The sequence below is a fragment of the Lygodium microphyllum genome, chromosome 16 (assembly GCF_053477565.2).
Source record: "Lygodium microphyllum isolate KBCC chromosome 16, Lygodium_microphyllum_v1.1.10, whole genome shotgun sequence".
Classification (NCBI taxonomy): Eukaryota; Viridiplantae; Streptophyta; class Polypodiopsida; order Schizaeales; family Lygodiaceae; genus Lygodium; species Lygodium microphyllum.
Window position 1 is genome coordinate 44,141,959 of NC_141150.1, and position 11,080 is coordinate 44,153,038.

An 11,080-nucleotide genomic window follows, 5' to 3' on the forward strand; every position below is an offset into this window, starting at 1 on the left:
TTGTGACTAAGTACTTTGACTAAATTTATTGACTTTATAGAGATCATGTACTTACATGAGGATATTTGTGGGATGTTTTGAATTGCAGATCTGAAATGGAATTGTTATTTGAGTAGTTGATGATATTTATAGGTGCAACCTACAAATTGTGACAAGTTCTTGAAGATTGTTTGGCGGCACTGTGGTTACCTAATTGAAAATCTACTATATTGCCTTGGACTGTTGAGTAGTGTACTATGGCTAATGTAACATGAATGAGCAATATTACTCAGATTGTGGGGGAGAAGCTTGCAAAAAAACTCTGCTTTATGGAAATTTAAAATGCAAAACTTCTCGATAGGAAGAGGCTACTAGGATATTTGCATAGGAAATGAAGTTGAATCGAGACTCCCAGAAAGGAATGCGACTGTAGAACAAGTGAAAGCTCATAGGTAGTAGCCAAAAAGAGCTAGCAAAGTTTTGCATTGGTTCTCCTGATGCATCTTGAATGCAGTGGCTATGAAAATTACTAGTTATTAGTCCTCACCGAAGGATGCTTGGGAAATTCTCATGAAGAATTATGATTATATTACTCATGCACGAAAAATATAGTTGAAGCTGTAGTTCAATAATATGGCCAAAAATGGTAGGAGCATTTAGGCTTATATGACAGAGATTAAAACCATTATAGATTAGCTTTCTACTGTTGGTTCCAAAGTTGATGATGATGACATGATTGTAGTCACCTTCAATGGTTTGGGAAAGGAATACAAGGCCTTTGATACATTGATCTCTATAAGGATAAGCCCCCCTAACTGGGATGAGCTATTTTCTTTATTTCTACATGAGAAAGTTAAGCTTGGCTTGAATACATGTTCTAGTACCTCTCAGAGTACTTGATTGATGATGATTATTTGATAGTTGAAAGGACTGTTTGTCTTTACTCTCTGACCCACCAAAGGCTAAGCCAATTTAAACCAAGTTTTCAAGACAACTCGTAAGAGTTGTTGTACTAGATAGGTGGTATTTATTGTTATTCTCTATGACTTTGACTAACCTTCCAATCAAGTACTTATGACATTCTCTTTTATAGTAGTCCAATTGATACCACACAATATATTAAAACTAAGTAAGCCTACTTAGTTTCATTTGCATCATTTCTTACAACGTCTCATAGCTGGGTCTCTAAGTTAGCCACTAGAATTCTAATCCTAAGCTACTAAGGCTTTCCCCCCATCTTGTAGGGGCGACTCCTCATAATTTATTCCTTGACAATATGCTTGTGGCGGGTATCCAAGATTTTGTTGTTTGATGTTGAAGAAGTTTGTTTTAGAATGAAGATCGAGTGGATCTTCAATCATACACCATTTAAGTTCCTTTTTAAAATTCTTTCTCTACCATTTATAAAATTAATTCCTTTCATTTGTTGAAAAGTAAAACATTCAAATAAATCAACCTAACATTCTAAAAAACCCATAAATCTTAATTTTCCCTTTTAGAAACATCAACACTCTCTATGAAATACAATTGGTCGTTGCTCTTTATATGTTTAAATAATTAGTATATTTCAAATTTAGATAGAAACTTCCTTCTTTCCTTTCTTTAAACTAAATAACAAGCAAGATTTTAAAAAATCTCATTTTCCACTCTCTCACGTACACATACAAAGTTCATTTTTACAACCTAGAAATTTCTCCTAATTAATAAATTATGCTATTAGCCCTCCTCTCTCTCTCTCTTACCTTTCCTTACTGAAAAAATAATAAAGTTTTTCTCATGATAAAATAAATTGATATATATTTTTAAAGTTTAAATTCAGCATTGAGGCTAAACCCCCGTATCACTTATGTATGGATATAAATAGAAAAACTATTTCTAAATAGAACGACTAATTTGTAACTTAACTGTTTGGATTATTTCTTTACATGCAAAAGATAAACTCATATCCACTTAAATGTTCGCTCTAAACTATCACTCAATCCCAATACCTTTCTATGCCACAAATTGAAGTACGCATATATTTTCATTTAGTATACAATTGTAAACAATAAGTTTTCATATAAATAATTCTTAAAATATATATTTAAACTACTTTCTCTTTTTTTTTAAATCTCAAAAATTAAGAGAAACTAAAAAATGATATATCTAACTTCTTTATAGATTACCATAATTTTTTGATGAGAAAACATAAAGTTTTACTAATAAAAATCCTCATTGTTACCTAAAATGATCACTTTTTCAATTTTAAAATAGGAAAACCTTATTGAAAAAATCTCTAAAAAATTCAATAGACTTATCATAGCACAAATTTATCAAAAAATAAATTCATACTAGTATTTTTTTTGTAAATTTATGTTTTTTTAAATGTCTGGTTTTAATAAATTTGATGATTTTTTATTTAAAAAAATTTAAAATGATTTAAAATTTATATCAAATATAGAACATGCATCATCATGTTTCAATTCATAGGTTTAAAATAATAAAAATCACAAATTAACAATTTTTCGTATTGTTACTTGATAAAGCAATAACACACTTGCTTGATAATAATTCGCAGGTCATAGTCATGTCCTTGAAGTCCATGTTTTTTGCAATCGAGCAAAGGTACATTGATTAGCTAATTCCACATCAAATCCTCTTGAGTTTCCAGTGTGAGCTAGACCTCGAATTCACTAGGAACTCAATCCTACTCTCTTTTTCTCTATGAAATGTCCCCAACTGTCACCCTTCTCTCTCAATCGATACTCGGGGTTAGACATACCACAACCCTCTTTCCAAAGTAAAACATTAATACTTAATGTATATAAAATTTTATGTATTTGAACTTGAGATTGGATCCTTGAATGATGAGATAGATGATGCAAAGTTGTACATGGAGGATAAAGGTAAAGACATTATGAAGAAGATTCAATATTTAACTTGTTCTCATTGCCACACCATATGACTTTGTAGGTTGATATTATATAAAAGTGTTGTACCATCTATACATGAGCAAAGATATAGTCACAATATGGTGCAAATTACAAAAGCTAGGCCAACCCATGCCCATAAGAGACCCCATGTGGAGATACTCTAAAATTTGCAAAAGAAAACACAAAGAATATGACCACGACTAAAACACAATGAACTCAAACACTAACGCAACAAATGCAAAAATAAAGACAACTAAATAATGAATTAATAAATAAATGAACAATGAATGGGAGTGTACAAAATAATGCCTATCAAAGAACCCATACAAAGCAAGCTAATACTACAATACCAAATATGACTCCTATGGTTTAACTATTAACCCTCTTTGTCCTACTAGAATAACCAGTCAATGGTCCCTTATTGTCCATCTTTTTTTTTTCTTTTTTGTGCTTTTGAAGCTTTTCTTTCATTACTTTTTAGCCAAAAGAATACATATATTTATTCTTCTTCCAAAAAGGTCCCACCCCAAAGAGATGCAAGGCATCGAATGTAGGACACTCATTAAGGAAATCCCTACAACTTATTAAGACCTCAAAGGTGATAGTTATCTTCTTTTGTTTTTTTCTCTTTTTAGTATTAAGAGTTTTATTTTTCTTTCTAAAAGAATAAATAGATATACTCTCTCGAATTTAATTTATTTTTATTTAGTTTGGAGTCTCTCGACTTATAGAAAGGACTAGAAGACTAGGAATTTATCACTAAGTTGAAGTTCCAAATATTTGAACTCAACAACTTTCCTCAAGAAATTTAATCTAACACATAATATTTATCACCTTGCCTAGGCAAATGAAAAGACAAGGATACCCACCAGCTTAGCATCTCACATCCACACTACTCCTGGTCAAAATCTTGTGAAAAAAATCTTGTTACTCAACTATCCATCATTGCTAAGAAAGTGAGAAAGTTACAGGAGGAAACTTGATTGCATTCATAACCAGTCACCACATAAAGTGAAATTCACCATGTCAAAGCACATATACCATCCCCTAAATATCACTCCCTAGTGCTAGTGTCCCATCCCTTGTGGTGGGTGAACCCTCATATATATGCTTAAATGTGATGTGTCGTGCATTTAGTTGTTATTTTCATTTAAATTCTCTTTTATAAGTACTTATACTTTCACTTTGAATTATTCTAGTAAATTGATTTTTTCTTACTTTCTTTCCATTTCAATGGAAGATTTATATAAGCTAGGTATGAAACAACCTGCATATGGTTGTGGATACTGAAAACCCAAGAATTGTCGATAGACGCATATAGTAGCTTCCAAATCAAAATGATAACCAGATCTACACATAAATTATACATTAACCATTACACCGTTAACTAATTAGATAAATAAATAGTGAGACTCCCTCAAACAAAATAATTTTCATATGGGCATTGTCACAATCTCGATCAACTATTCTATCCTAATCCTTCCACTAACTATTTGTTTATAGCATTGCATATCTCCACTTTATAGCTATTCTCTCATATATAACCATCCACCTAGCAAAGCTTAAGTATGAGGAACTCAAAGCACTGAAAGGAATATCCTAACTATGCATGCAACTAGCTACCTAACTATGTACAAACTAATTTACCTAAACTAAAACATGTGAGAAACTAAAAATAAAAGGACATAACAAAATTTTGATGGATGTTTTTTTTTCCTGTTTTTTTGTGTTGTTTTTTTCAAATAAATTAGAATGAACACGAAAGACTCCAAGAAAGTAAAATATCTAAACTAAAACTCTCACATTCTCTAAAATCTTCTAATATAAACAATAAGCTCAACCCAAAATCGCTGCCACCATCTAAGTCACAAACCTATCAACTACAATAAAAACCTCCATCACCTCATGGAGCAAAGCTACGTCTACATCATCATAATAAGGCATATGTATCACTAGTAAACAACCTAAAGAACAGTCCATGGTGGTATCCATATACCAACATATATAATCCGAATAGGGATAGCCATCATTGACTTGAAGGTCACGATATGATGGAGTCACACGATAAATAACAGCTTGATATCTAGTAAATTCTTGTTGCTCTCTAGCCACCCTATTATACTAGGCAATGCCACACTCAAGTGAAAATACACTATCATAATTATGGCATTGATAAGTGTAACTAATAGTATCCTACATGGTAGTACCATAGCATTTAAAGTACGTGTAACATTGCCAACACAGGAGCTCTACATGCACATAAAGATACCAATGACACAATCTACAACCAAATAGTGGACGATATTGTAAAGAAAAAATGATTACAAAAGAAGAATCGCAACAAGCCTCTCCCCTTGGTGCATATAAGAACCTGTCGTACATAGGAAAATGTGGAATACTATAAGGCTCGACATGAATAGGATCAAAACTATCAGCATCAAGATGAGGCTGAAGTGCATCCATCCCATTAGGGTCAGAAACGCTTCAAAAAAGGCACTTGTAAGAAAATGATTAAGTTGCTAATTAGTTGAGATTTTGGAAAAATGAAAACACCAAATTTGGTTGCTTAGATGTGATCATTGAGAGAATATTGAATTCATTAAAGAGATCATCCATTAATTGTCACTCATCTTTAATTTATGTCAGTGTCACCTTTTCAGCCATTTTGTCTTAGAACTAATTGGGAGAATATGTATTTTCGAGAAATGTCCACCTATATCGCGGTTTGTCTACTCTCGCGTCTTCTTTTCACACTCTCTTTCTCCATTTTCTTTTGCCATTCTCTTTGTACTCACTTTCTTATCACTGTGACTGTTGATCTGCTAAAATGTTTAGAAATACCTCTGCAAGTAATATAGATGCGAGCACATGTAAGTACAAACTTATCATCCAACTAGATCCAATTTATTCATCTTAGAGAAGTGTACATCGTCGAGTACTAATAACAGATGGGATGGAGGCCATGAGATTGCGAACTCAAGGAAAAAAACATATAGATTTGTGGGTGGATGGAAATATTTATCCCAAGGATCCTTCAACAGGTAAACCTCCTAATTTTTTAAATATTCATGACTATGTGAGATATGTTGGGGAAGGTTATAATGGGAAGCTTGGCTATTGTAAAATGTTATACTCTACATCTTACACATACATGGCACAGATGAATGAAATGAGAAAAGCATTATCTATTGCACATACAAGCATTTTTGAGCTACAAATAAGATTGACGTTTTGGAAAATGCTAATAAGTCATTACAAAAAAAGCTAGCACACTTAAAGAAAACTCCAATACGATTCAGAGAGAGAAAGAGACCATTAAAAAATATAACTAGCTTGTGTGTGAGAGTAAAGAAAAGAAGATTGAATCTTACAAAGAAATATGTCTCTAACATGTTAGGTATTAATATTCAAGAGAGTGAGGAGAGAATTAGTCTTTTAAAAGAGACCATGAATAAGAATGATATTTTGAGGATTCTTAGGTCACCTCAAAATATGGATTTGAGAGGCCCAACTCTCAAAGAATTGGTCAAGGACTTAAAGGACACAGTTAAACCAAATGAAATTGTAGAGACATGTGATACTATGGGCATTAGTCGAAAAGGTTATCGAGCTATCTCAAGATTATGGTTCAGAAATCTAAAATGTAATAGAATAATTGCGCTTGGGTTACCTCGAGCCCTTAGAGTATTGGTTGCAAGGACTACCATGAATCGTAAGATTCCACAAGTTTTTGGGGAATACATTCATATTGAAGCATCTATCTCACGTTAGAGAAATGTTGACATGGTGTTTTGAATTTTTCCTTGAAGTTAGATGAAGCACAGATTCAAAAAGGACAAAAGATGGAAAGAGTAAGCATTTGCATCATGAACAGGGTATTGGAATACAACAATGGTGGGGGTCAAGCACCAGTGCATAAGTTCTAGTCTGAGATGGAGATTTCGTGGGTTTCCTATGGTTGTATGTATCTAAAGTACAATCGTATGTAAAGTGTCGTTAAGTTTGGGGTATCTATTTTTGGAGGATACCATTTTGTGGATGTGGACTATTGGAGAAATAGAGAAAAATAATGGAGGAGAAGATGGCATTGAGCTCGTGACCTCTCATTTGATTGACCTCATGAACTCCCTCCACTTCGGTTTTCATTTGGTATCAGAGCAAAAGGTGACCAGGCAACAATGGGATTGACTCCCTTTGATGTGGAAGAGTTAGGTGATGTTGCCTATGTTGAGCTTTCTGAGGTGGGAGCAAAGTATCAACCGGGAGAGACAATGTGCATTGATGAGAGTGTTAAAGCATCCAGCTCTGTGTATGGACCTGAAGGTGAAGTTGTAGACATCATATTTGAGAGAAGGTAAGCAGCTGATACTGCCGCTTTAAGGCACGCTTCATCGAGGACATACAAGCACCAATGCTCGTGGATACCGCAGGCGTCGAATGACATGTTCTCTCCATTCTGTTCCAAGAGCCACTGAATAATAGGAATACCAGAGGTGAGCTATTCCCCTTCGAGACAGGACTGATTCCATGATCGAATATGTCATTGATCTTTTTAATTGCTACCTTTTGTCTTGTATATGTATCAATGGCTGAGCACACCGGGCCATAAGTTCCTTTGCCAATGACCTCCTGGATTTGGTAACGATTTGCTTCCGCATACTCTGTGAAGAGGGAGGCTGCCAAAGAGGTGGGCAGCGGTGAGGAAGGGAAAAGGCAGGGACCCTGTGAGGAAGTTACAGTCCAAGAAAAGCCTGGTAAATGGGGCCTCGTCCTTAGCAGCAGCCGCCTTCTTGACATGCTCCATAAGGCTACCTCCTCAGTTAAATAGGGGGCTATGGTTGACGTTTTACTCCACTGTGGATTGATCTCCAGCAACAGCAGACGAGAAGCCTGAAAGAAAGAAAAGCAGGAGGTGGAGGCCCTCGCAAAAAGTCAGAGAATAGATTGATCACGTCCCGAATGGAACCGTCTCTCATCTTCCCTCCTCTCAAATGCTTCTGTAGATTGAGAGCAAGAAGTAAACTCTTGCACGCACCACAGGCCTTTTCCACAAGTTGAGCGAGAGATTAAATTGTTGCTAAATACGCTTCACCATTTCATAGCTCGGCATGTGACAGAGAAAGGACTAGCCACACGAGCTCCCGCTAGACCTGCACGATAGCTATGGGATGCGTCGGCTCATCTGACAACAAGAAGCCCGTTGAAGGTCATGGGAAAAAGCTAAAAAAAAGCCAAAGCCCTGGAAGCATACTGAGCCAATCACTCAAGCACAATTGATGCAAATGCGGGATGAGTTTGGGGACACTGCTCCTCACTATGGAGGGAAGAAAGAAATTTGGGATGCTCTCCATGTTGCAACAGAAGAAAAATTGAGCCATGCACAGGCTATTGTAGACAGTGTAGGCATCATTGTCACGTCAGAGGATTTGTCAACGTGTTATGATGAAAGAGGTGCTAAATATGACCTGCCAAAGTATGTCTTTAGCGAGCCTAGCAACCTTATCAAAGATGATTGAAAGATTGGAAGTTGGAGTTCCTGTGGAATACAGTGGAACAGTTGCTTTGGAATTCGTTTTTACTAGCATGCTGCTCTAAGTTGAGTGGTTGCTGCAGGGGTACAATTCAGTACAATGGACAATATCTGATGTGCTAGGTGCTACATTTGTGAGCATGTATACTACATGTGTTGTGCTTGCAAAAGTGTGAGAAGTGTGTGACGCGCTTCCATCACAAGATTTAGTCTCTTGGACTATAGTCATTGGGGCATACTACTGAATACCATTTCTGGACAGGTTCTATTGTTGTTTTCTTCTGAATTTGCAGCAGTCATAATGTCTGACACGGCACAGATCGCTCAGATCGTGGGAGACAAATTGACCAAAGACAACTACAATGTTTGGTCTTATAGGATGGAGAATTTTTTGATGGACAGAGGTCTATGGGATCTCATAACAAGTGATGATGAATGTCCAGAAGTTCCTAAACATCCAATTGAAGAGCAAAAGAAAGCTTTTAAATATTTTAGAAACATTGATTCCTCATATAAAAAAGGCAAGTACTTGTAAGGAGACATGGGAAATCATAGAAAAATGTATGGAACATGTACAGAGGCTCGTAAGATGCAACTCAAGTAGAGATTACATGGTGCATGGAGAGGCAATCGCAATATCAGTGACTATGTGGTAGAAATCAAGCAAATTGCAGAAGACCTTACATCCATTAATGCACCTATTGATGATGATGATTTAGTGTCAATGTCACTAAATGGACTTCGACCAGCTTTTAAATATTTGGATACCTCTATTTTCGTTAGAGGAGGCTCTATACCTGACTTTGAGGAGCTTATTGGATTGCTACTTTTACAGAAGAAATCAAGTTGGGATTGAATGCATCTAGCAATGGCAAAAATGCAAATGGAGACAGTGTTTTCTATCACCAGAGAGGTCGTGGCAGTTCATCTAGAGCTAGAGGCTCTTCACTTGGTCGTAGTAATTATGGTTTTGCTCGTGGAAGAGGTAACTTTGGTCGTAGTGACTTCATGCATAGAGGCAGAGGGAGATCTTTCCCTAGAGGTAGAGGACGGTCTAGTCCTTCTTCACAAAGAGATGGCACTTGTCATTATTGTAGGCAGTTTGGCCACTTTGAGAGGGATTGTTATCAGAAATAGAATGCCATGTCTAGGGGTCGTGGAAGGACCCAATATGGCCACTATGGAGGCACTTATGGTGGTACATGTTATGGACCAAGAGGTGGATCTCCTAGAGGTCACCTATTTGCTATGGAGCATGTGCTTGGGAGCATGACTCACCCTCTTCGTGAGAATGACTGGTTTTTGGATTCAAGAGCTACAAACCACATGACTCATCATGCTGAGTGGTTTGATAGCAAGGAGAAAATGCAGAATGATGAATATGTTGCCACTGATGATGATACTATACAGAAAATTGCTCATATTGGTAGTGTGCCACTTGTTACTAAAGATAGGATTGAGAACAAGCTTGGTGATGTACTTTATGTGCTCACAATAACTAAGAACTTAGCATCGGTTGGTCAAATGACAGATCAAGAATTGTAGGTGAGATTCAATAAGTTTGGATGTTTCATTGAAGAGTTCCATAATGGGAGAATTGGCAGGGTAATTGCTCATGGTAGAAAGAAAGGGAGATTGTTTGCTTTGGATGCAGGTACTCCAATGATTCAAAACTCTATGTAAGTTGAGAGAGAACATGGGCAAGATAAGGATGTGGAATTATGGCATAGACAGATTGGTCATGTTAATTTGCAAAGATTGAAGCAAATGCAATCGAAACAGATAGTCCGTGGTCTACCGCATTTTGGATATGTGAATTTTGATAATGTATGTGAGGCTTGTCAATTTGGCAAGCAATCCAGATTGCCATTTCCAAAGAGGGGGAGAATAAGCAACTATCATTTGGAAATAATACACTCAGATATTTGGGGCCCATGTCAAAATGTTTCCATGAGCGGAAAATGTAGATTCTATATCACTTTCATTGATGATTTTAACAGAATGACTTGGGTGCACTTTATGCAGCATAAAAGTGAAGCATTTGAAAAGTTCTTGGAATTTAAATCTATGCCTGAAAAGTAGTTTGGATGCTACATAAAATGTTTGAGGTCAGATAATGGTGGAGAGTACATGTCATATGAGTTTTGTGACTTCTTGAGATCAGATAATGGTATCAAAGGCAATTGACATGCAGATATACGCCTCAACAAAATGGTGTGGCTGAAAGGAAGAATCAGATTATTGTAGAGGTTGCAAGGGCAATGATGAACCAAATGAACATGCCATTGTCATATTGTGCAGAAGTAGTGCATACTGGAGTTCACATTATGAATAGAACACCTACAGCCTTGAATGATAATATGTCACCATATGAGAGAATGTATGGCAGGACACCCACTGTTGCATACCTTAGAGTCTTTGGATGTGTTTGTTATGTTCATGTTTCCGATGATTTGAGAAAGAAGATGGAACCTAAGGCTGCAAAATGCATTTTCCTTGGATATCCTGATGAGAAGAAGGGGTACAAATGCTATGATCCAGTGAGTAAGGAAGTATACATAAGCAGGGATGTCAGATTTAGTGAATATGAATCATGGTAGAAGCCTAAAATTGCAGTGGATGTTGATTCCTATGAAAGCAATGATGATGATGGCTATGG

The 11,080-nt window shown here is 36.1% G+C and overlaps 1 pseudogene; it reads left to right on the forward strand.

Moving 5' to 3' along the window:
* The first annotated feature begins 8,054 nt into the window (after positions 1-8,054).
* Positions 8,055-8,707, forward strand: LOC148022755 (uncharacterized; annotated as a pseudogene).
* The last annotated feature ends 2,373 nt before the right edge of the window (positions 8,708-11,080 follow it).